The 26,612-nt window shown below is 39.9% G+C and overlaps 1 protein-coding gene across 2 annotated transcripts in view; it reads right to left on the reverse strand.

Moving 5' to 3' along the window:
* The window catches only part of SPARCL1 (SPARC like 1), a 56,864-nt gene extending 30,464 nt beyond the window's left edge, over positions 1–26,400 (reverse strand). Inside the window, exons 1-2 of one of the 2 annotated variants that reach the window (XM_003811264.5) lie at positions 25,432–25,859; positions 941–1,042 (exon numbers count right to left, since the gene is read on the reverse strand). The gene's annotated coding sequence lies outside the window, so the exon portion shown is untranslated. Of the gene's footprint in view, positions 1–940; positions 1,043–25,431 lie in introns of both variants that reach the window. The other variant, XM_003811263.5, reaches the window with a different exon arrangement.
* Positions 26,401–26,612: the final 212 nt, after the last annotated feature.

Raw genomic sequence — 26,612 nt, forward strand, 5'->3', positions numbered from 1 at the left:
TGTTGCCCAGGCTGGTCTCGAACTCCTGGCCTCAAGTGGTCCACCTGCCTCGGCCTCTCAAAGTAGCAGCAAATGAAGTTTTTATTGAAGAAAACAGGGCTATAGCATAGACTTCCTCATCATGTTGGGAACAAGAACACATTTTTACCTATCTCACTATTCAAATCCAGGTGGTCCAGGGTTGGCCACCTGGACCAGGGAACAGTGAGTTGGAAGAATGGAGAGTAAAGCTGCACATAGAAAGGGATTTGGTATTTTGTGTGTGTGTGTGTGTGTGTGTGTGTGTGTGTCTGTGTGTGTGTGTGTGGTGGGGTGGGGGTGGGAGGGTTGAATCAGGGGTGTGGGGAGAAACTTAAATCATTTATAACCTTACTAGTCTGGACTAATCAATTCCCAGTTTTAATGAAAATGACATGTACTTGGAGACTGAAGTATAATTCTTCTAAGTGAGCCTTCTGAAAATGACTACATATAACAAGGAGAAATTTAGAATATTAACAATGGAATGGGTGTTTATTTAGAACGGGTAATGGCATATAAAATATACTTGACATTTCTATTGCCATAGTGCTTTGGGTTTACCAAATAAATTTACAAATGGGATATTACCTTATTTGATCTTCACAACAACCCCAGGATGTGGCAGATGAAGAACAGGCCTAGAAAGCCTACAGTGTGACATGCTGGAGATCACTGAGCTCTGTAGAAGGGGAGCTGGGATTGAAGCTAGATTTCCTGGCTCCTACTCCAGCTTTTTTCTAGCTATTTTGCAAATTCTCCATTTTATCTCTTACACAAAGGTGTAAGGAAGGGGGACAAAAACTTAAAAAATCCCAAAACAAACAAAAAAACCACCACTGTGACAAATTGAGATTTCACTTTGAGTTTGAGTTTTTAAACAAAAAGTTCCAAACATTTTAAGGAGTAAGATGGTACGTACTTGGCAAAATGCACTTCTTTGTGTTGAAGGAAAAGGCTTATCTTAGAAGGTTGGCTGGATTACTTGATACTGAAAGTTTCTTTCAGTAAAACATCTTATGGCCTAAACAAGGCAAAAAGCATAGGAATTCAATTTTCCATGAAAGAAAAATGTATTTAAGTAAAAACATGGAGCAACCTCCCCCCGCTGCCCCAAAACTCTAATACATTGAAAAACACCTTACAACAAGAAAAGCATTAAACTGTCAGGAGAGCTGGATTCTGGCTCTAGCAGTGTCCCTGACTGCCAGGAGACCTTGGGAAAGTCACTTGCCCTTTCTTAGATACAGTTTTCTCAAGTGATGAACAATGAAGAGTGAGACCTAGATGATCCTCTAACCCTAATATTTTAGGATTCTAAAATTGAAAATAATTCCATTAATTGTATGAACCCTAAATTGCTGCTATCTTTTCCCCTTAAACTACTAAACCCACTAAAATATATTCCATGATTTTTATTGTATTAAAATAAAATATTTTACATATAGTAATTCATGCTTAAAGTAAATATGTGGACTCTATTAGCGATGATAATTTAAAACATTCTATCCTCTTAGTGAATGCTAATTGTAAAGAATCATTGAAAAATGCAGTTTCTTTCCTCTACATTTTAAATTCAATGTTTACTTATTTATTCATTTATTCCACAAATATTTATTAGAGTTATGGAACTATAGTCACTTATATTTTATTTTATTTATTTTTATTTTTGAGACAGGGTCTTGCTCTGTTGCTCAGGCTGGAGTGTAATTGCAATCATAGCTCACTGCAGCCTCCAGTTCCTGGGCTCAGGTGATCCTCCTGCCTCAGACTCTCAAGTAGCTGGGGATATAGGTGCAAACTATTATGCTCGGCTAATTGTTTTTTTTTTTTTTTTTGTAGAGATGGGGTCTTTCCATGTTGCCCAGGCTGGTCTCAAACTTCTGGCTTCAAGCATTCCTCCTACCTCAGCCTCCTAAAGTACTGGGATTACAGGGATGAGCCACTGTGCCTAGCCTTATATTTTAGATCAGTATGTTATTACTATTCTACTGGTTTTGAAAACTATAGAAATACAAAATAGTATGGTTTAGTGCAGGGTTTCTTTATCTTGGCACTGTTAACATTTTGGCTTGATGATTCTTTTTTGTGGGGGGCTGTCCTGTGCCTTGTAGGATGCTTAGCAGCATTCCTGGCCTCTGCCCATTAGATGTCAGTAGTGAGCCCCCATCTCCCACCAGCTAGGGACAAACAAAAATGTCTCCAGACATTGCCAAATGTTCCATGGGGGGCAAAATCGCCCTGATTGAGAACCATTGGTTTAGCGGAAGCAGACTGGTACTTTCAGGTTAGAGAGACATGCATTTGAACTCTGGAGCAACATTTGCCATCTATATGATCTTTGGCAAGTTACTTAGCCCTCTAAGCCTCAGATTCCCCATCTAAAAATGGGGATAACATCTGTGATGGTTAATTTTATATGTCAACTTGACTAGACCATGGGATGCCCAGATATCTACTTAGACATTATTCCTGGGTGTGTCTCTGAGGGTGTGTTCTGAAGAAATTAACATTTGAATTGGTAGACAGAATAAAGCAGATTGCTCTACCCAATGTGAGTGGGCATAATTCAATCCACTGGGGACCTGAATAGAACAAAAAGGCAGGGGAAGGGAGAATTCTCTCTCTCTCTCTGCCTATCTGTTTGAGTTGGGACATTGATATTCTGCTGTTGGATTGGGACTTAACACCATCAGCCCTCCAATTCTTAGGCCTTCAGACTTGGACTAGAACTCAACATCATTGGTTCTCAGGTCTTCAGACTTGAACGGGAACTATACAATTGGCTCTCTTGGCTTTCCAATTTGCTGACTGCAGATCTTGGGACTGGCTCCATTAATGTAAACTAAGTCCTCATTATCTATATCTCTATCTATCTATCTATCTATCTATCTATCTATCTATCTACCTACCTACCTACCTATCTCCTATTGGTTCTGTTTCTCTGGAGAACCTTGACTAATAAAACATCTAATTCAGTTTTGTGAGAGTTAGAAGAAATGGTACTGGTAAAAATGCCTGATACCTAGGAGATGCTCAATAAATTTTAATTCTTTTTTCTCTCATCTTCCTGATAAGTTAAGTTGTGATTCTTGAATAAACAACTTAGATTCTCAGAAAATAATGTAATTTAAGTTTTGCTGTGAGGTCAGAAAAATTGTCCAGTGGAACATTAAAGTCCATTCTGGCCACACATTTAGGCTCCTTTTAATGCCAGGAGTGTTTCCGACATTCATCACACATAACAGTGGAATTAGGCACATGGAATGCTACCCTATTTTCTTACAAATGGTACAACTTAAAAGGGGAGTAAGAATTATCAAACGTGTTTTGCATCATAAGGCTCATTTCTTTTTGTTTGTTGCAGCAACATGCATAACTAATTAAATTTGAGAAAATATTTCCCTTTTAATCTGTCCGCATGATCTCACATGATCTCACAAGTTCCCTTCATTTCCCTAAATCTAAATGTAGCTGAATGAATCAAAAGGAAAGAATGTCCAGTTGGCCAGAACTTGCATCACTCATCCATTTTTTAAAATTCATTCATTGAGTGCTTACTAGACACTGCCTAAGCACAGGGACACATAGTTTCTCTCTTAAGAGTTTCTGGGTGTGGAAAATCTCAAACTGCTTTTCCTGTGGTCTCACACCACGCTACAATCAACACAGAAGACTTCTGTGACCAAATGTGGGAGATTTTTTGTCATCAACATGCAAGCAATCAACTCTGCAGCAGGCACCAGCTGAGTGTCCTCCAAATGAATTCTGACACTGTGTACCTGGAGATAGCGTCAGATCCCATAGGTTGAGGGCTCAGTCTCACAAGACATCTTCCCTTTCCCAGATACCAGTCACAAGATCAGGCCTCCAGAACTTCTGGCTGACTGGTTTCAAGTTGGGCTTCCATGACTCCCTCTTGGGGTTTGATTAATTTGCTAGAGTGCATCACAGAACTCAGGGAAACACCTACTTAGATTTACTGGTTTATAATAAAGGATATTACAAAAGATACAAGTGAAGAGATGCAAAGGGTGAGGTATGGGGGAAGGGGCACAGAGCTGCCAAGCCCTCCCCAGAACACACCCTCTAGGAACCTCCACAGGTTCAGTTATCTTGTAATTTCTTCAAACCTCGTCCCCTTGGGCCTTTTAGGGAGACTTCATGAAAGGATAGGCACCATTGACAACCACATAGAAATGTGTTTAGACAAAAAGGGTATGCTTTAGTACTCAAAGGCTGAGTGGGGAAACCCGGTAAGGCCCATCTGTTCAGATTCTTTTTGGCCTCTTTTTTTTTCCTTTGAGGTGGGTCTCACTCTGACTGTGAGGCTGGAGTGCAGTGGCGTGATTTTGACCTCCTGGGCCCAAGCATGCTCCCACCTCAACCTCCCAAGTAGTTGAGGTTACAGGCGATTGCCACCACACTTGGGTAATTAATTTTTTTTTTTCTGTAGAGACAGGATCTTCCTATGTTGCCCAGGCTGGTCTTGAACTCCTGGGCTCAAACGATTGTCCCATCTTGCCCTCCAAAAGTGCTGAGATTACAGACATGGATCACTGTGCTGGGCCTCTTCTTGGCCTCTCCATGCAACATTCCTTCCTCCAGAATATGGGGCAGAACCCCTTCTGAAATGGGGGTCTTATGACCTACAATCACACAAGGTAGGTAAAGGCAGGGGAAGATTAGAGTCCTGCCTTGGGGAGAAAAAGTAGCAGGTAAAAAAATAGAAGATTAGAGAGAGAGAAATCCTGTTATTCTGAGGTCCGCTTATGAGGCCTAAAATGCGCCAACATTATAACATTATAAAAAGGTCTATGGGAATTATGAGACAGGAACCATGGATGAAACATATACGTGTGTGTGTGTGTGTATAGATACATATATGTATGTAATGTAGATACGTATATAGATAAATATATACATATATAGATACATTTATATAAGTGTATATATATATATAGAGTATACATATGTGTATATCCTATGTATGTGCACCTGGAGATAGTGTCAGATCCCACAGGTTGAGGGCTAAATGTATACTATATGTGTATATATGTAATCTATATACTTATATACATGTATCTATATATGTATTATATACACGTATCTATATATGTATATACTAATAATGTATCTATAAATTTATAATATATTTATATAAAATCATATAGTGTAATGTAATGATTATGTACATAATGCAATGGAAAGAGAGATAGGAAGCATTTTTAAATTAGGTAGTTGATAATAGCTAACTTTACTACATCCAAAGTACTTAAGTTCTAGGCACTATTCTAAGAGCTTTGCACACACATATTCTTTAAACCTTCTGAACAGTTCTATCAGGTAAGCACATTATTGTAATCATTTCACTAGTAAGGAAACTCGGGCATAAAGATTAAGTAACTTGTTCAGGGTTACACAGCTAGGAAGTGGCACAGAAGATATTTAACACTTCTGTTTGATATCAGGTCTGTGTTCTTAACTACAGTGTTCTTAACTACTGTATAGAGATGACCTCCAGAGAAGGTAATTCTTGATCTGAGGTTTGAAAACTAATAAACAGTAGTTAGCTGTATGAAGGATGTTCTCACACAGCTAGATGTACTCTAGAGGGTGGCAGGCAGCAGCATGGGGTGAAGTTGCAGAAGCATGGAGTCTCTAGGATGTTAATATTTGGGTCTCTAGGCTGTCAATAGGGGAAGTGGGCTGGGGTAGAGAAGGCTCAAAAGTAAGCAGATAGCCATATTGTAAAAGTCATAGTGCATTAAACAAGGAATTAAAAATTCCAGCCATAGAGCTATAGGGACCCAAAGAATTATTGTAAGTGTCTGTGTGTGCACGCATGTGTGTATGTCTGTGTGTGTGCACACATGTGTGGACAGGGGTGATGATATAACCAGATTTGTATGTGTGACAGCTGTGTGGAGGACAGACCAGTAGCATGACCTGTGAGAGACAATTGTAACATCAAGGTGAGGTGGTCAGAGCCTTACATTTGGGCTGTGGTCTTAGGAGTGGAGAAAAGAGGGATAGATCCAACCTGTACTGGTTTGTGAGAGCTGTTTGTTACATTTCAAGACTTTTTTGAGTTGGTTATTAAAGCCATCAATTAAAAATTAAATTACATACATGTATAATTTAATTATGTTAAAAGCAAAGAAAATAAATAGTAAAAACTCATCACTTCATAATTATTTTACTATTATCTACTCTTTTGAGGTTATTTACATCTATTATATCTGTTGGTGGAAATACTATATAATATGTGTTCCGCATATCTCTTCCCAATTCTGTTCAGTGGCGTCATGTTGGTAGTTTAAAATTGATAGCAACAGGAGGCAGAGAAACTGTAGGCATACAGGGGCGGGTCCCTGGCAAAATCCCACCTTCAAGCCGAAAAGCCTGAAACCCACAGCCCAAAGTGAGAACTTCCATTCTCTCCCGATTGGTTCTTTCTGAATAATGTCTTTTTACCAGTTGAATATTGCCTTTTCCAAAACTACCTACGGCCTGCCCCGTCCCCATCCTGTGCCCATAAAGACCCCAGAACTCAGCCAGCAGAGGGAAGAAGCAGCCTGATGTCGAGAAGAAGCGCCTGGACATAGGAGAGAGGTGGCTTGACTTCAGAGGAGAGGGATCTTCCCTTCCCGTTCCCTTTCCAGCTCCCCTCTCCACCGAGAGCCGCTTTTGTCACTGAAAAAAAAATTCTCCACATTCGCCATCCTTCAATTCATCTGTGTGACCTCATTCCTCTTGGGCACTGGACAAGAACTAGGACACACTACGTGCAGGTACCCAAAAAGGCGGTCGCACTGGCCCTTTGCCCTTGCTGGCGGAAGGCAGCTGCCCCACGTGATGAGGCAAAGGGCTCACTGAGCTGATAACACACTGCTGTCTGCGGACGGTGAAGCTAAGAGTATGGTTACACGCCCTCTGGGGCTTGGCGTGGCTGGTGCCCACACCTGGACGCTGGTGAGGGGCCCACATGGAGTTTGCTCCTGCTGGTGCCAAAGTAGCCAGTTCCTGCCTTCGCTCGCTCAGGTTCCTGCAGTCATTCGCTTGCGCACTCCCTCCTGCAAGGGATTGAGCAGGGCGGGCTGAGTAAACAAGGCACCCCTGCCGCGAGTTCCGTGAAGGGGTCAAGAAAATATCCTGCATCAAAATCAGTTGTGGTGGGAGGATCAGTCACACCATGAAAACCATCAACTGTCACCCACCTCTCCCTCTCTCAGAGAATGGGTTGCTCATTTACCAAAACACAACTGGATAGTTCTAAGAAATAATTAAAAAAAGAACAGATAAAACTTAATGACGAATTAGATATTGTAGGAATATGAGAAGGAAAAGTCTTGAGTCACATTTCTCATATGAACAACTTAGTAAATGGTGGTATTAATTACCAAGGTGAAGGATTACAGGAGGAAGGTTTGGTTTTAGAAGAAAGACGGTGGATTAGTTTTGGGCTTGTTGAATTTGAGTAGAGATATCTAGTAGATACTTGGGTAGATAGGTCTGGAGGTAAGCATGGAGTTTGGGGTTACAGATGTAGCTTGCATGCTGTAGCATGAGCAGTTATTCAGCCAGTTGAGCAAAGAGCTGGAGCCAGAACCCTGGGGAGTGAAGATCATTAGGCACCATCAGAGGATGGGAAGAGCTAAAGATACAAACAGCGAGAGAAAGAAGAGTCACATGAGAAGAGGGAAGTGTTAAATGTCACAGAGTTCAAAGCAAACAAGGTCAGGAAATTATCCATTGCCTCTGGAAGTGCAGAGGTTATTGAGGATCTCAGGGAGAGCAGTTTTGTTGCTGTGGTGTCGGTGGATGCCAGCCTGCAGTGACTGGAGAGTGAACAGGCAGTGATGAAGTGAGGGCAGTGAGTGTAGACCACTCTAAAAATGATTGGCTGTGCAAAGGAGAGTAACGTGGTAACTTAAAGGGAATGTGCAGTTACAGGAAATTTATATTTGTATTTGAATGTGATCATTCAGATTCCTTTCCTTTCCTCTTTTTTTTTTTTTTTTTTTTTTTTTGAGACCGAGTCTCACTCTGTTTTCCAGGCTGGAGTGCAGTGGCGTGATCTAGGCTCACTGCAACCTCCGCCTCCAGGGTTCAAGCGATTCTCGTGCCTCAGCCTCCTGAGTAGCTGGGATTATAGGCATGCACCACCAAACCCAGCTAATTTTTTGTATTTTTAGTAGAGATGGGGGTTTCACCATGTTGGTCAGGCTGGTCTCAAACTCCTGACCTCAGGTGATCCACCTGTCTCAGCCCCCTGGAAGTACTGGGATTACAGGCATGAGCCACCATGCCCGGCCCCAGATTTCCCTTCTGTGCTGAAGGGAAAAGACAGGTAAATAAGGAAAAATTGAAGATAAAGGGTAAGAGAGGAGATATGGTAAACAATGATGACCCCCAGTAAACCACAACTTATGGGCTTCATTTCCCTATGATGTGGGCCTTAATCTTGTGATTTGCTTTGACCGATGTGACATTAGCAAGCATGATGCCAGCAGAAACTTGGTAAACCTTTGCACATTGGAGTTTTTCCTCTTGGTGGAAGCTATCAGCCATGCTGTACAAAAGCTTGACCCAGACTATTGAATGATGAGAGACCATGTGGCCGGAACCTTGCAGGATAACAGACCCTCCTGGATGATTTGGCCCCAGATGTGTTCCTAGCTCACTGAAGCCAAATGAATTAACTCCAGACAAAATCAGCAGAAGAATCATGCGGTCGAGCCCAATCCAGATTGGAGAATTATGAGCAAATACAGGGATGTGATTTTAAGCCATTTAATGTGAGAGCATACTGTTTTACAGCAACCGAAAACCAAAACAAAGCAAAACAGACCAGTTGCCAAAACCATTAGCAAGACAATATTTCATAACAATTAAAGGCATAAGTTCTGAAACAGGATGTCATAGGCTCTAATACTTAATTTGTGTAAATGAGCAAATTGTGTAGCTTTTGGGGGCTTCAGCTCATTGTCTATAAAATAGTATGAAGATTAAGTGAGACAATACCATCTTAGTAAATCCTGGATACATATTTACTGGTCTACTATTAAAGCACATGTGAAAGGTTTAACTCCAAAGAGAAGGAGGAACTCTTTATTCTTTAACACAAAAGGGAGGAAAGTTTAACTGTAAGGATGTCTTGAGGCAGGGTTCCAAGGAGTATTAACTTATTAAGATGGATTTAGTTATACATTCCTTGTATTTCTTTAGCATTTCACAGTTTATAAAGTGTTTTCTTATATACTGTCTCATTTGATTCAATGAAGAAAGGAGGGAAAGAATTTTTAAACGTAAAGAAACAGAAATTTGAAGAGTCTAAATTATTTGGCCAAATGTACAAGGCTTAAGAGGTGGGCAAGAATTAGAAACGCTGAGCTTTGGACTCAGTATCCAATATTCTCCCCAAACAGACTAGTGAACAGGCTACAGACGAGAAGCCAGAAGTTCTGGCTTTGGGCCCTGGCTTTGCCAAGTGCTAAATACTACCTTGAACAAATTACTTTCTCTCTCCAAACTTCATCTATAGGATGGGAATACCAGTTCCTTCCGATGTCAAAGGTAGCTCCTTGCAAGGTGAGGTGAGGAAGCTCTTTGCAAACTCTGAAGTACCTTACACATGCAAATGATTATTATTTTCATTGTTCTGCCTGCTCCCTGTCATCAGTAATATCATTAGAGTCATTTATATCTTGTATTAACTACATATGTCTTGTATTAAGTGTGATATAAGGGAAAAGAACCTTAGTGTTTCTCCTCCCCCTTTCCGTATCTTCCTCCCCTAGGGGATTTCAAGCTTCCCAGGAGCTAGTTCCAGAACATATTTACCTTTAGTTCACTCATTAAACACAAACTCACCTATCCTATATTCTATACTTTTAAATCTTTGTTTTTTGCATGCATCTAAACCATACCGAGGAAATAGGAATATTCCTGAATTAGGGCTGGGCATTGTGGCTCATGCCTGTAATCCCACCACTTTGGGAGGCTGAGGCAGGCAGATCACTTGAGGTCAGGAGTTCGAGAGCAGCCTGTCCAACATGGTGAAACCCCGTCTCTACTGAAAACACAAAAATTAGCTGGGCGTGGTGGCATGAGCCTGTAATCCCAGCTACTTGGGAGGCTGAGGCAGGAGAATTTCTTGAACCCAGGAGGTGGACGTTGCAGTGAGCCAAGATTGAGCCACTGCACTCCAGCCTGGGCAATAGAGTGAGACTCCATCTCAAAAAAAAAAAAAAAGATTATTCCTGAATTAATGTATTTCTATTCTCTGGTAAGAGGTATGTTCACATTGTTCTTAACCCAAAAAGAGCTATCGAATGCTGAGAATCCTGGCGTAGCTGTATGGAAGATATTTTAAGGCATAGAACAAGTCGAGGGATTGTCATATAACCTCAGATGGCCACTTGTGCAGGCTTTTTGAGAGCCAGCATTTACTGAATGGTCCCTGATTTTTACTGAGTCCAAAGATGGAACTATTTTTTAAGAGTTTTTTTCCATCCTGTAATTGAAAACAAAATTTAAACGCAGAGTATGGTCATGTCATTTAGAATGATCCAAGCAGGAAACCCCTTCAAGTTTCAATTATAAAGAAGATGCCTGTGTTTTATTTTTGAAGGACCTTGTGGGACAATCCAGTATCTAGACTTTAAAACGCCTTGTGTTCTTCCGTTGTGTTCCACGTTGTCCTTTAGACTAGTCACTGGGCATTTTTGTCTCACTGAGCTAATTGTATTTGCCACATATTGATCAAAAATAAGTTCATGGCCTTTAGCTTCTTATTTTAAGAACTGAGCAAATGTGCTGATTGTATAAATAAGACAGAATGGAGAACTTTCCTGGGAAATGAGAGATATTTTGAAAACAACTGTCACACTGAAGACTCAGGGAGGCTTAATTAGCTGATGCTTGCAAAGTACTTTGAAAAATCAAAACCATGATGTCCTTGCTAAGTATGATGAATACCATTTATTCTTGGATGAGTAAAAAGTCATTTATTTTGAGACATTCGAGTTTGGTGTGCACTGACTACAAAATACAGATTATTTTTGCAGAAATAGAAAATAAAACTCCAGATGAAAAATGCAAAAATGAGACAAATTTTGGAATTCACAGAATTATTATTCTCAAAGACTTAAATATGCAGTATTGATGTGAAACTAAATAAATATTCTTTTGCTCAAATGCGTGAGCTTATTCAAAGGCAGCTGCATAGTTTAAAGGACAGTTGGTACGGAAATGGAAGATCTAAGTTCCAGACTTAAACTGCCTTTTACCAGCTAAGAGACTTTGATCAAGTCACTGGTTTCTTCATCTACAAAACAGGAAAAGTAATATTACATTTTCTTATCTATCTTCTGGAGTTGTTTTGAGATTCAAATGTGATCCTATAGTTATTTGGTAATTTCACCAACTGTAAAAATGAAATGAAAGATGTTATCATATCTTTGAAACACGCATAAGGCAGAAAATGGCTTAATAACCCCAATAATGAATAATTCAGGCACTTTAATTCATCCCTTTACTAGAGTCCTTAGGTTATTTCTTTCTTTCCTTCATCCCACTGTTTCTTTTTATGGATTTAGAGAGGTTAAAGATGAGGGATGATAGGTAACTGGAAGGAGAGCCCTTTCCTTCTGTTAGGAACAGGGTGTCTCATTACCAAACTTTCAGGAGAACCTCAGCTGGAATTTTAAAAGATGATAGCTAGACAGCATTTTATAGAGAACATCCAGCATTTGAATTTCAAATGCCTAGAGTTTTTCTATTGGCTGACCCATGTACCATTAAAACAAATCTCCAGAGGAATCATTTGTCATGGCAGAAATAGGTCTCCCATTAAGAGCCAAACACCCACAAATGTCAACTCTATTCTAACTCACATGGGTAACTGCAGACAATTTCTTACATTTCTTATTTAATAGGTATAAATATTGTGGTAGAGATTGCTGTAAATTCTTTGCTATTTCTCGTATTGAGAGGTGGAGTCTAATTCTCCTTCCCTTGAATCTGGACTGGGTTTAGTGACTTACTTGGCCAATTGAGATAGAAATGATGTTCTGGGACTTCTGAGGCTAGGTCATAAGAAACCTTGGAACTTTTACCTAATCTCCTGGAAAACTCATTTTGGGAGCCTTGAGCCATTTTCTGAGTCTGTCATGTCACAGAAGACACTTCAACAGTTCTACCAATCCCAGCTTTGCATCTGTCCTTGCAAATGCGCAGGACACGTGAGTGGAGAGATCCTGTGCCACTCCAGATCAGCTCATCTCCTAGCTGAGTACCTCTGAGAGGCCTGCCCAAATTTCTGACCCACCAGATCTCGAGACATTATGAAACAGTTGCTTTGAGTCACTAAGTTTGTAAGAAGCCATATATAATTGGCTGTAAACATTAAATATTTTTGTGTGGAATAGCACTCAAGTGTACTCATTAGTAGTAGAATCACTTATGGTCATCAAAGTATTATTTTATTGAAAAAGTACATTTTTATCTTAGACCATTTAATAGTAGCTCATTCAATGGCATATACATTCCTGAGATTTTACTATATGCCAGGTTCTATGCTAAGCACTTCACCTGCGTACCACCCATGCACTCCCATCTGTGACCCTCACCTCCATTTCACAGAACTACCATTCAGTGAGTGCTTCCTGACCATCCCTCTTTGCCACTGTGCCTGGTCAGCAGTGAGGAGCATGGAAGCCAAAGGGCACCCGGAGGCACAGCTTTTCAGACACATTCTTAAAGGTCTGTTTCTTTCTTGCTCAGGCGAAACTAGTCCATTCCTCCTTTTCTATAATGTGTAATTGAGGGATTACTTTAATTATATCTAGAGGATCCCCCAGGCTTATCTTACCCAAGCTTGTGCAATAGCCACCTTTCACCACCTCTTAATCATGCCTTTCAGAGTTTCTCATCTTATCATACCACTCACTAATCTCACTGTGTCTCATTCCAGAGCTCCAGATGGGATGGATCCATCCAGGGAGACAGTTGCCTGTTCTTTTTCTCAGACATTTGCCAATCCTTCAGAAAGGGTCCACCACACCCTGCCCTGTGTTATAGTGGGAGACATTATTTTGGCCATATTTATTTTTCTTTGCTCAAGTCCTACTATGGTATCTGTGCTACTATTTTCTCTTTCTCAGAGAAAGAGAACACAGGATTTTCTCATATTTACATTTATTTATTTTTCTGAACTTTTTGTTGTATTTGGGGTATAGACATTTGAATATGGCCAGGATAGACGTGCCATAAAACTAGGAAGCTTGAGTTTCAAGGCCCTTCACTTGTGCAGCCTCCATACAAAGTTCTAGACTTGATTTTGACTTTTATATTTTTAAAAAAGAAGGTCCCAAACATATGTATAAACTCTTGGCTTCACAAACCCTGAATCTGCTCTTAGGATGGCTCACCTGAAGTCCTGGCATTTGTGACGTTGCAGTAACTTAATAATATCTGAATGATTGGCTTCATGTTGTTAATAGTAAGACAATACACCTTTTAAAGCCTAGCCCCTGTAATTATCAGATAGATTAATCCTCTGCTTTTTCTGCCTTTAACTCTTCTCCCTACCCCTTAATTTATTTGTTTCTCTACTACCCCTGTAATTTCTTTCCCCTGAATGCCTAGTTCTTGGCTTTATCCTCTGACTGCTCTTATTTGAATTTCCCTTATTAGTTAAACTCTACCAGTATAATATAAAACTCCTTTGGATTCAGTGGAAATTGTCTCTCTTTTGCTAACAGAGTAAGTCAGTTGTTAAATTCTGCTAGTTGGGAGAGGAATTTCAAGTGCTTTCAGCTCTGTGAATGGACCAAGAATTATTTATTGGGGGGTAGTTCTCTTCCAGGATTAAGAAAAACAACAAATAATACCAAAGAACAGTTCCAAGTAGCCTCATTCTCATGGTGTTGGGACCTTCTGGGGAATAATGGTGTACTTTGATGAGCGTTTAGTTCTTGTGTGAACCGCTAATGCAAGCATTCAGTCCCAGCAGAAGTCCCTTTAGGATTCAGATCATGGTCCAAGCTTCTCATGTACCTTGGTGAGGGCCAACACATTTAATATGGGAAACAATTGCTTGCTTACCTCAGTGGTGCAAAGTTACCTATTATCTACCTTTTCGGAAAGAAGCAGATGTAATAAACCCTAATGGATTTTAAGGCTAGAGTTTGAAAAGTTCTTTGAAAATAGGGTGAAAACCTGGAAGCTTATTTATGCCTTCAGAGAGAAAACGTTAAGAAGATGCCTTCAAGCGAGGAAAAGACACAGCTTGCCCACAGCTGGTCCACAGCTGTTAATTCTTCTCCTCCCACCATGGGAAAAGATTTTTCCCCTCAAGCCAGGCTTAATGGCTCGTGCCTGTAGTCCCAGCTACTGAGGAGGCTGAGGCAGGAGGACTGCTTGAGCCCGGGAGTTTGAGGCTGCAGTTATCTCAGGCTATCATAACCTTGAATGATCCAATCCAGAGTGTTTTTCAAAGTATAATAAAACATTTGCTTTTGAAATCAATGGCTTCATTTTCAGATTGTAAGAAGACATCAGCTGTTTTTATCAGTGAGATGATGCTGATACTTCTCTTCCCCGCCTATGCCTATCCAAAAAGCTAATGAGTACAAGATCAATACGAGTACCAAGGTTTCAACCAAGCATTTTTCTATTTTATAACAACATCTTCCACTATTTTCTTCTCCCCATATTTTAGGAAATTATTGAAAAGTTTTTCTAGTAAGACATTAACCTGCTTCCCATTATAAAGTCCTTAAAACCCATTAGCTGGAGTTGGGCAACAGGGAAGAAAAAGAGAGAAAAAGAAGACACTTAGGGCTAAGAATTTGTGCTTTGTTTCTTCTGAATTCTAATAGAATACTCCCTTGATTTAGAGAGAATTAGCTCAAAATTGTTTGGTCCCCAGTAAAAGGTTGGGAGGATCCACTGAACTAATGGCTTGAAAGTTAAAAATGATTTCAATGAGCTAAGACAGCATGAACATCTGACCAAACACATCATGAAACCATTTACATGTTTTATTTACCTATCATAAAGGTCAATTCTTCTGATTTTTGTATATCTCAGGGTACCTTCCTATCAGGTCCCTATCTTTTTTTTTTTTTCTGAGATGGAGTCTTGCTCTGTTGCCCAGGCTGGAGTACAGTGGCTGATCTCTACTCACTGCAACCTCTGCCTCCCGGGTTCAAGCAATTCTTCTGCCTCAACCTCCTGAGTAGCTGAGACTACAGGTGCACACAACCACGCCCGGCTAATTTTTATATTTTTTAGTAGAGACGGGTTTTCACCATGTTGGTCAGGCTGGTCTTGAACTCCTGACCTCAAGTGATCCACCTGACTCAGCCTCCCAAAGTGCTGGGATTACAGGCATGAGCCATTGTGTCCAGCCTGGGTCCCTATCATATTATATAGGCAATTAGATAACTCAAGTTGAATCAAATAATGTAAAAATGCTTTGCTTTCAGAGCTATTTAGGGCCACTTTGAATGGTGGGTTCGTTAACTCTGTAGGCATAGCACTTTTATTTGAACCTAGGGTAAAGTTTGTCCTAAGTTTTGAAAAAGATAACCATTTACCACTCCCCACTCCACTAATCTTCAATTAAGAACCTATTAGTTGACTGCATGATTCTTCTGAAAATTTGCAAATTTTTTCCCTATAAGCTGCAAATACGTATTTTACACACATTCAGTGGAGTACAGTGATTATACAGAAGTGACAGAGATTTGAATAGAATGTGGTTAGTAATTTTATTATTAAATATCTCAGCAATTATAGACTTGTGTCAAGTACTCATAAAATATCTATTTTCATAAATTACTGTTTTGAGAACTGTTTCCGTTTATCTCAACCAGGTTTTAGGAATTTAGGATGACCCCTCTCCAAGCAGTACTACAGTCTCACTAACCTCAAGCAAACAGGTTGGCTGAAAGGGTGACACACAGCATTGGATATCACAAAGGTATCAGAAACAGGCCAGGCACGGTGGCTCACACCTGTAATCCCAGCACTTTGGGAGGCCGAGGTGGGTGGATCACTTGAGGCCAGAAGTTCAAGACCAGCCCGGCCAACATGGTGAAACCTCATCTCTACTAAAAATACAAAAACTAGCCAGGTGTGGTGACGGGTGCCTGTAGTCCCAGCTACTCAGGAGGCTGAGGCAGGAGAATCACTTGAGCTGGGTAGGCGGAGGTTGCAGTGAGCCGAGATTGCACCAGTGCACACTGTACTCTAGCCTGGGTGACAGAGCCAGACACTGTCTCAAAAAAAAAAAAAAAAAAAAAAAAAAGTTGTTGGGAACAGATTATGGGAGGATATTGGCCTAAATAATTCACTAATTTATTTATCAATTAACATGGCATTCCAAGTTCAATAAGAAAAGTCATCTTGCCGGAAAAAAAAGTGTGTGGGAGGGAGCAAGTGTTGGCTCAAAATTTGCTTTGCCTGACTAATGGATCCTTGAGGAAACTCCCCAAACTCCTGGAATCAGATATGAAAACGTTTTTCCTTTTTGTGGGAGCAGGGGGTAGAAGATTATGACTTTTGTTCCTAAGCAAGGCAAGCCAAGGTCATTGCAACCTTCCTGCATAATTGCCAAAGTGAGAAGGCAGAGCACAAGCATATCCCCTGCCTGAAGCCCTTTTGTTTAGTTTCCTTTTGTATCAAAAAGATTGGCTTTCACCATGGGAGAGGTTGTAATTGGATTTCACCATGAAAGGAAGTTGTAATTGGATTTCTCAGCACTCTACAAGCTCTGTCCCTGGAAAAGCAAGGAAAAGGGGCCTGAATATCCTTTCTGCTAGCTGGAAACAGCCCAGCCAAGCCCTCAGAGATTGACCTGAAAGGTATGGGCAGAATGGGCCATGTGTGTGTCAGCTACCCCCATCTCTGATGAAAAGCTATGTGTGTTAATAGCTAAATATCGCTCCTGAAATTTGTATCTCCTAGAAAAGAGGAGGGTGTCTAAAGTTTGGCATACACTAAAACACAAAAACATCATTCTCCGTCTAGATTTATTAGGGAACCTACACAAACGACCAGAATATGTTTTTATTTTTGGTACTATGGTTTATTTTGCATTCTTTTTCTGTAATTGGTTCCACTTCAGTTTCTATGATATTTCCTAGAAACTTAAATTACAGTAAGATTAGGTCGAAGTAGATATTTGTATTTGATTTATTTTCAGTTCCTATAGTTTTTTAGAACATTAATTTACATTAAAATTTTAAAAGATAAATTTTATTTTTGAAGTTCTGTATATTGCCATGCCACTTAAATCAACTTAGCATACCTGCTCCCCTGGGCACTTCTTGCCTTGCTGTACTTCTTCTATCTTCCTTCTCTTTCCTTTTCTCTTAAGCATTAATAAGCTGTCTGAACACTGAACCAGACTGTAAACGCAGTCATCCATACCTCTGAAAGGAGGAACAGGATTCCTCTTTCATATTGGCCACATCAGTGACTCCCTGGAAATTTTAGTGCTGGTAGTTATTGCTTCAAGTCTTTCTAATTGAATTTTCCTTGTGTTGCCTAGCATTGCCCTGGTTTCTGAACCCTCCAATCTGAACCCTCCAGTGGTTAGCTCCTTCTGTGGCAGCCTCAGCAAAATTTACAAGTCCTCTTCCTTCCCTTCTGGGCCTAGGGAACTTGTTTCAATATTTTTTGGGTTTCAAGGCGGATGATGACAACTTGATCTGTTTATCACTTTGTCTAAAGTTTAATGAACTAAGAAAGACATACCACGTGTACTAGAAAAAGGAGAGGTTTGTCTTGTTACTTTCTTTTTCTTATTACTCTTGGCCTATCATTTCCTGGAGTATGTACATCCATGCATCCAAATAAGGCCAGGTATCTTCTGTTGAATTTGTTTATATCAGAGGAAGCCTGTAGACTGCTATTTTTAGGAATTATTACAACTATGGAAAAATTTCCTTTCTGGGAAATGTAGTAAACAAAACAGTTATTATAGATACTTTATAATCAGACTCAGAACGTTCCTGTTCACCTTGTTTTTACATAATAGTCAAAGGCCTTGTTATCAGAGAGCAAATCTCTTAGTCATATTTTGGCTAACATATACGTGCTGTTACCTGATCCAGTGTTAACACTGATGCTTTAGAGCTTTTAAAGTATTAATGAGTCTCTGGGGAGAGCTCTATGGTTTGGCCCTAAAGTCATCTGAAGGATGAAAAAGACGTTCTTCTATTTTGAGTTCTCTGCTGAGTCACCATCTGACATCAAGGTGTCCCAGCCCTGTGAGTGTATATGATATACTCAGAGTCAATGACTTAAGACTTTTCTGGGCATCTGACCTTCAACTGCCCATCATCCTTCCTAATTGAACCTATCACCATAAGGGTCTGAGCTAGGGATAGACATGGTCATGCCTGTTGGGGCTTTGAGACTAACCAGAAATCCATCCAGACGTTAAAAGTATACATTAAACCTGAATCAAGCAGACGGCACATACATTTAGTGCTCAGGGAAGGGAGTATTATGGAGATTTACATCTCCCACTGCTCTGCCCTTGCTCTCGGGAGCTGGCTGCCTCTCAGTTCCTCAAATAGGCCACGATCCCTCTTGCTCCAGGGTCTTTGCACAAGTGTTCATGCTGTCAGAATTCTCTCTCCAGCACCCGCTCCTCCCAGCCACCACCACCAAACACACACACACACACACACACACACACACACACACACGCACACACAGAGTTAACCTCTATTCAGACTTCAGATCAAGGAAAGCCATTATTGACCCTGAGTGGAGGTCAGGATCCTTATATACTCTCTTGGAACAAAGGTGTTTTGCCTTCATAACACTTATTTCAGTGTATCATTATATATGGCATGTGTTCAAATAAAATGTGTTTTTTCTCACGCCACCAAATCCTGCTGTAAAAAAGAGGGATTTGACTTATATTCAAGTGCTTCCAAAGTTTCTTCATTTTGAGCAGCAAAGTACTATTCAAAAAAACAATTAGAAATCATCTCAAGCGCTGGGCACAGTGGCTCATGCCTGTAATCCCAGCACTCTGGGAGGCCGAGGTGGGTGATCACCTGAGATCAGGAGTTCAAGACCAGCCTAGCCAACATGGCTAAACCCTGTCTCTACTAAAAATACAAAAAATTAGCCAGGCGTGGTGGTGCACACCTGTAATCCTAGCCACTCAGGAGGCTGAGGCAGAAGAATTGCTCCAGCCCAGGAGGTAGAAGTTGCAGGGACCCAAGGTCACACCACTGCACTCCAGCCTGGGTTACAGAATGAGACTCTGTCTCAAAAAAAAAAAAAAAAAAAAAAAAAAACTCAAGCAATGCTTATTTTTATTCTTAGGAAGGTCACCTTGATAAAATGGATGAAAAAATAGATAAAGATATTTAAAGCAGGTTTAGTCATTATTCCTGAGGTATGACTTCATTATTGCAAGTTGGAATCACATAGTTTTAGAGCCACACTTACAGTTTCAAGTGGTTTTTAAATAAGCCCTTTAAAAAGCACTGGAAAAAACAATCTAGTAAGTAATGAAAGTGTGGAGAACATGACCACGAGTGAGGACTAATGCCTGGGGATTAAATTTGCAGCATCAGCAGATGTTTAGCAACTTGCAGAAGGATTGATGATGTGCTCTGTATTAGATAATTACAGCGTGGATCCAGTGAACATATACATTGGTGTTAAAGATGCGTATGAAGAGTTTTAACAAAATTGTTTCATGAAATGTGAGAAAGGAAAAAGTCATGTTAATAAGTATAAAATATATATATATATATATATATATATTTTTTTTTTTTTTTGAGACGGAGTCTCGCTCTGTCACCCAGGCTGGAGTGCAGTGGCACAGTCTCGGCTCACTGCAAGCTCCGCCTCCCGGGTTCACGCCATTCTCCTGCCTCAGCCTCTCCGAGTAGCTGGGACTACAGGCGCCCGCCACCACGCCCGGCTAATTTTTTTTTTGTATTTTTAGTAGAGACGGGGTTTCACCGTGGTCTCGATCTCCTGACCTCGTGATCCACCCGCCTCGGCCTCCCAAAGTGCTGGGATTACAAGCGTGAGCCACCGCGCCCGGCCATAAGTATAAAATATTTAAATTAAAATAACATATTAAATATGTATGTGAACCATAGATTAAATATCCCAAGTGTACATTACAATATATTACCTATTTGTACATGCTGTTTGGCCAAACACTTTGGTTGAGGATGTTCTCACTAGAAAGATGAAGATGGCATTGTATTTGGGGGCACCTTATGTTTGGTCCTATGCAGTTTTCATTATTGTGATGGTTTGATTAATGACCATTTTCATAACTACATGGTAAGCACCACAAGAGCTCAGCCCCTCTCTAGTTTTGCTCCTTGCTGCATTTCTGGCATTTTGCATGGGATAGAACACTGAATACATTAGTTGTTTGAGATGTAAGATAAAAATGCTAACTTATTTTCATAATTGCATGACCTAGAAAACACTGGAGGAACTGAAACAGTAACGTAATAAAAAGTTAATGAAAGATAAGATGTTTTAATACTTTTTACCCTGGTGTTAATCAAGATGAGATGAGTCTTTATAAATGTAAAAAGTCACAATTCTTTTTTTTCCCCCTGTAGAAATCAAATGGTTCACATTTATGCAATGATAATTCTGAGGCCTCTATTCATTATATTTGACTCACTGGGAGATTCTAAGTTCAAAAAGGCCATTCATGTCAGAGTTAGATCAAACTGAAACTTACCCAATAGTCCCACAGACAGATCTTTTTGAAAAACATAGAAATTGACCCTCCTGGTCTTAAAGTGTGAAACTTATATTTGTTTTATCTAAGTTCCTTCCTCAGGACAGGACCTTCAGGCTTCTAAAAAAGTATAAAAGAATGGAAACTCACCAGATCACTGCAGCAGATGCCTGACCGCTTATTCACCATGATTGTTTCCTTACCCCTACCTAGTTCTTATTTTCTTACACATTGTTACATTTTTTCCCTGCTATGTAAACCCCTAGTTTTAGTCAGTTAGTGAGATGGATTTGAGACTGTGCTCCCATCTCCTCAGCTGCAGCACCTGATTAAAGCCTTCTTCATTGGCAATACTTGTTGTCTCAGTGATTGGCTTTCTACGAAGTGAGCAGCAGGACCTAGACTGGAACCTTGCTGTTTCAATAACAAAACCATGAAAAAGAATTGTAATAACTACTACTTATTGAGCCTGTACATTCATTATTTTAGTTAATCATACAATGATCATCTGGGCATGGTGGCTCACACCTGTAATCCCAGCACCTTGGGAGCCTGAGGCAAGCAGATCACTTGAGGCCTGGAGTTTGAGACCAGCCTGGCCAACATGACAAAACCCCATCTCTACTAAAACAACAAAAATCAGCCAGGCATGGTAGTACATGCCTGTAGTCCCAGCTACTCAGGAGGCTGAGGCACAAGAATCACTTGAACTCAGGAGGTGGAGGTTGCAGTGAGCTGAGGTCATGTCACTGCACTCTAGCCTGGGCAATAGAGCAAGACTCTGTCTCAAAAAAAAAAAAAACAATGATCTTATGAATTAGCTGTTATCCACATTTCATAAGTGGGGGAAACTGAGGCTCCTGAGCTTAGCAGCCAACCTTTACCATGGGTTAGATACTGTAATAAATGCCTTACATGCTCAATCTCATTCAATTCCCATGACAATTTTATGACTGTTATTATATCTATTTCACAGATGAGAAGACAGAGGCACAGAATGGATTAGATTAAAACAACTAGAAGGTATGAGTGCCAGGATTCAAGTCCAGGCAGTCTGCCCCAGAATTCCCCTCTATAACCACTACACCATAGCACATCGTGAAGATGGGAGGAAGCAGTGGGAACTTGAAAAATGGATTTATTGCAGGGTTTGCTGCAGTATGTGTATCACGTGAGGCCATTTCTATTTCTCTTTCTTTGCCTTCCCAGTTGTTTTTCCCCTGTATGCCACAGTAAACTAGCCACTGTTTTAGCAGCTCTCTTGTTGATTTTTAAAATACCTATTCACTAAATCTTTAAAGGAAACATTTAGCTACTGCAATGGGTGTACATAAGTTGGTTGTGTAATAGGAAGGAAACAAGCCAGGACTGGAGACTTCATTTCTAAAGAAGGATTTTAAAGCAGACTAAGAGTTATTTCCCAGAGCAGGTCATGAAGCAGGAGTCTCTCTACACCCTTTCATTGCTATGACGACAGCCTGCTCCTGCTACATGCAGCCAGAAAAAGCAGCTGACATTTCAATGCAACATAGGGGAGAGGTTTACAAAAACACCAAACAAAGACAAAAAAACAAAAAAAGACTCTTTCACTTGAATTTCAGTTAGAGAGGAAAAAATATTCCCTGGAGCAAGTCAAAAGCCCTATTCTTGCCTTTAGAAGAGATAAAAAAGAAGAAATGTTGGGGCCTTCCCTCTTGTCCAAGTGGGCCAATAAAACAGAATTGACAGCAAAGCAGCATTTCTTCTCACTCTGTGTAATGGCAAGCTGACATAGAACACTTTCTTTGGTTTCCTTTGACTCGGCCATTAAGAAGCTACTAACTGATGCAGCAGTGAAGTCTCATAGTAATAAATACCTCGTGTTGAGGCCCCCCCACCAGGGGAAAATAGTAGTGTCCGATTTACTTTTACATTTCTTTGGATGAAAAAGGCAATTCAAAGAATATTTCCTTCTTGATCTCCATTGTTACTACCAGAGAAATCATTGCAAGTATGTAACAGAGGCCTCACTGATATACTAGATTCCTTATGAGCAACCAGTCAACTTTCCTATGTGTTTACTTCTCTGCCAGGTGCTATACTTGGCATTTAATAAACATCACATTTCATTCCTACAACGACCTCATTTGTGTGTATTATTATCCCCATTTTGCTAAACAGATGAGTAAACTGAGTCATGCAGGTGGGAAGTAACTGCCAAAGCTTACACTGATTGTAAGAAGCAGAGTCAGGATTCTAGCCCAGATGCATTGGACTCTGAAGCCCATGCTCTGTTCACTCTGCTGTGCTGCCTCAGAGGCATACACCTGGCATTCATATTTTATTATAGAGCAAAACGTATAAGTACAAGGAAGAAACCCTGAGAAAATATCTAGAGTCAGTTCCCGTTCTACGGAGTTTCAATAGGGACATATAGTTAGTCCAGTACTTTCATATTATCTACGATTGATTGATTGATTGCTTTAATGTACCAGACGTGGCTCTTTTCTTCACTTAATTCTTACAACAAATCTCTGAGGTAGCTACTGATTTTATAATCCCATTTCCATGAATGAAGAGACTGAGGCACAAAGAGATGAAGTTGTTTGCCCAAAGTCACAGAGCTATTTTGTGGTAAAGCTTGGATATAAACCACGGTCTTATATAAACAAGGTCCATATGGTCAGATATAAACCACAGGTCATGGCCTTATTCACTTTATTAGATTGCCTCCCCACCTTTGGAACAATCATCAAGACCATGCACTCTGTTTTTCAAAGTTCTATCCATCTTTTGATGACTAAGACAAAAGCCAGGCTAGCCCTAGGTAATGCTATCATTGCTAACTCAGCCTTTGGCAGAAGATGCCCTGTGAGCCCCGTAAGAAACAGACCCTGGCCTGGTTGGACATCTCTCAGGAAGCCAGGCCTACTGGGAAGTTCTACTGGATTTATTTATGGGGGTCTCCTTCTCCCCTGAAGATCATTCTAGAGGGATAAGTGAGGACTACGTGCACTTCAGATCTTCTAACAAGTTGTTTATGCCCTTCTTGGTAGAAAAATGTTCCCAACCAGTTCTGGATATGGTGCCAAACTTAAGTAAAATAGCAGTGTTTAAGTCAACTGAGTAAAAAGAACAGTCAAGAGGAAATGAAATAAATAATGTTTTCAAGTTGTCCAGATACATCACTATTCATTTTATTTCTGTCATCACTATTATTTTTACTTAGTTGATATGTGAATCTGTGCCATGAGAAGCTATTGGGGATTAAATCTCAAAAGACCTAGGAAGGAAATGCCAGCACTCTAATTGCTCAATGGCTGTGTGAAAAATTCTCTGAAAGAAAAAGGCAAGGTTCATAAATAACATGTGAATATTCTTCTCCAAAATGTGGAAAGTGGCACTAGTTGATTGGACGATAAGTAGATGAAATAAACTGCTCTGCTTTGCTAGATCTTATTAAATGAACAGAAATATTAACTTAAATCTTTCCAAAGAGGGTGTTTTTAATAAAAAAAAATCATAGTTAACAATAGTCACAACCATCAGGTTTGACTGAGTAAGCTGTGAACTGAAAAAAGCTGGTGTCTACGAGAAAGGGGAGAATTAAAAAAAAAAAGATTTCTGCTGACTTGGACTGAGTGAACATTTCTATTCAATGTGCTTAGGCCCTGGGCCAGAGGAGAGCTCAGATACAATGCCAAGGTGACATATTTAACCTCTTTGCAGATTAAAGGCAGTGCAAAAGAGATACTCTTTCTGCAGTACCTCTTGGTGTACTGTTTCAACAGTATTGATCTGCAGTTAAAAGCATTTTTTTTTTCTTTTCTTTTCTTTTTTTCTCTTGCAGAGTGACCTTTAATACCTGGGAAGGATGAATACACACAACCTACATTATTGCTTTATTTTAGAAAAGAGAGCCAGAAATGGTAGTACATTATAATATGAGTTACCATAATCTCTTTAGCTCTTTAATTCTCCTCTCCCATTTTTGCTTTTGTAAATAAGACATTATCAAGAATTAGAGAAATTTTAGGTCTATGTGTGAGCATCTTAACAAATGATAGTAGGAGGCAAAAAATAATTAGTTATAAAGCTGTAAAAGGGAACCAAGAAAGGGAAAATAATCGCAATAACTTAAAAATAATCAAACAAGAATATAGTATAAAAGGAGAAATTTTCCTACCTTTTGGAAAAGCAAAAAGTTCCGTTTCTACATTGCTGTTAGGCTCAGGAGATTGAATAACTTTAGATAATTTAAACATGGAAAACATACAAATTATTTGATTTGAAATTTTTTTTTAAAACTACCTTCTTTATAGTTTATTTCATATATGTAATAAAGTACTTCTACAAAACACATTTCAGGATTCAGGCTTCACTAAGATCTGAATGCTACTGAGGCGATCAACAGTTCCACATTTCTATTCTTGGTCTTCACTAAAATCACCATCATTTATTAGTACTTGCTATTTAATTTCGCAGGAAACAAGAAAACATGAATACAAATGGTAAAATTCTCTATTAAGTATCTTTTCTGTAAATCACACAAAACTTTTTTTGGTAAATAAATGGCTTTGTATTATTTAGGCAAAAATATTTGACAGCTTTATCAGATCACGCAAATCAGCTTAACAAATGCAATTAGATAATGCCGTAAATTTATTACAACTTACCTTTAAGTAAGGGGCTGGACCCAGAGCCGCTGCAGAAAAATTGAAGTTGAATCCCCTCTGCACACAGACAGGGAATAAAAGTTTGACAAACACCCAAGAAAAACTCTTTAAATCCCTTTCCTCGTTAGCTCTGCTTCTTTGCCCAGAGGCACATTCAAGTCTACTGGAGTTGAAATTCTGCTGCTCTGTCAACTAGTGGGGGTCTGAAGTGACAGACGAGAATTTGGAGGTTGGCACCAGAGAGTATTTCAGACTGTCATCGTTTTTGTTGCAGATTCCTGGATTTCCCTAGCAGGCTGGCCTCTCATGCGAGGGCTTTACAGGCAGTGCTTGCAAACCAAAAGGGAAAGAGCTAATTCTGGTGGCGTGGATGGGGTTAACAGTCTTCCCCTCAAGCTCTTGTTCTCAGAGCCTCATAACTTGGCCAGAATATAAGCACTTGGCTCTTTATGCATTTTTTTTCTTTTTCAAACAACTCTGAAAGGTTTTATAAGCAGCATCCCTTTTTTGGAGATTTTTATTTTAAGACCTTGAAAAGAAACTCCATGCTGTTGTTTCTTTCTAAAGGAAATTGGGGAGTAGGCATTAAAGGAGGGAAGAAGAGAAATGGCAGCAGATGCATTTTTACGTTGCTCAATTGGAAATTGTTCTAGCAAATACAGTCTGAATTTTAATAGAAGGGTACTTCAGATACCTTAACCTTCTTTGAATGAGATTTGGAAATGGACATATATAAAAATGATTGCTCCTTATATTATAGATCACTTGTATGCTGATTCAGAAATGTTGCAGTTCTCCCCTCAACACAGCTCTCCACTGTAACTCCATGGTTATAATGGTTGGTCTCTAAGAAGGAGGTTTCCCATAAAAAGAATGGAGGTGTGCACTTATTTTTGGCCCGGGATTCTGGTTGTTTGTATGTGTGTCTAATCTCTTCTACTGCTACTTCTACATTTATCACACATTTATTATGTGTCAGACACTGTGCTAACAGCTTTTTATGCGTTATTATCAGTTGATCCTCACTACGCATGGTAAGTTTTACTGTGTTCCCATTTGAGGGGTAGTGTCATACAGTGGTTGGATTGGCTGAATTTGAGGCCAGCCAGCTTGGATTTGCATCCTATCTTCACCACTTCTTAACTATGACCCGGGACAAGTTATATAACCTCTCTAAAGCA

This window comes from Pan paniscus, chromosome 3, assembly GCF_029289425.2.
Source record: "Pan paniscus chromosome 3, NHGRI_mPanPan1-v2.0_pri, whole genome shotgun sequence".
NCBI classification, from domain to species: domain Eukaryota; kingdom Metazoa; phylum Chordata; class Mammalia; order Primates; family Hominidae; genus Pan; species Pan paniscus.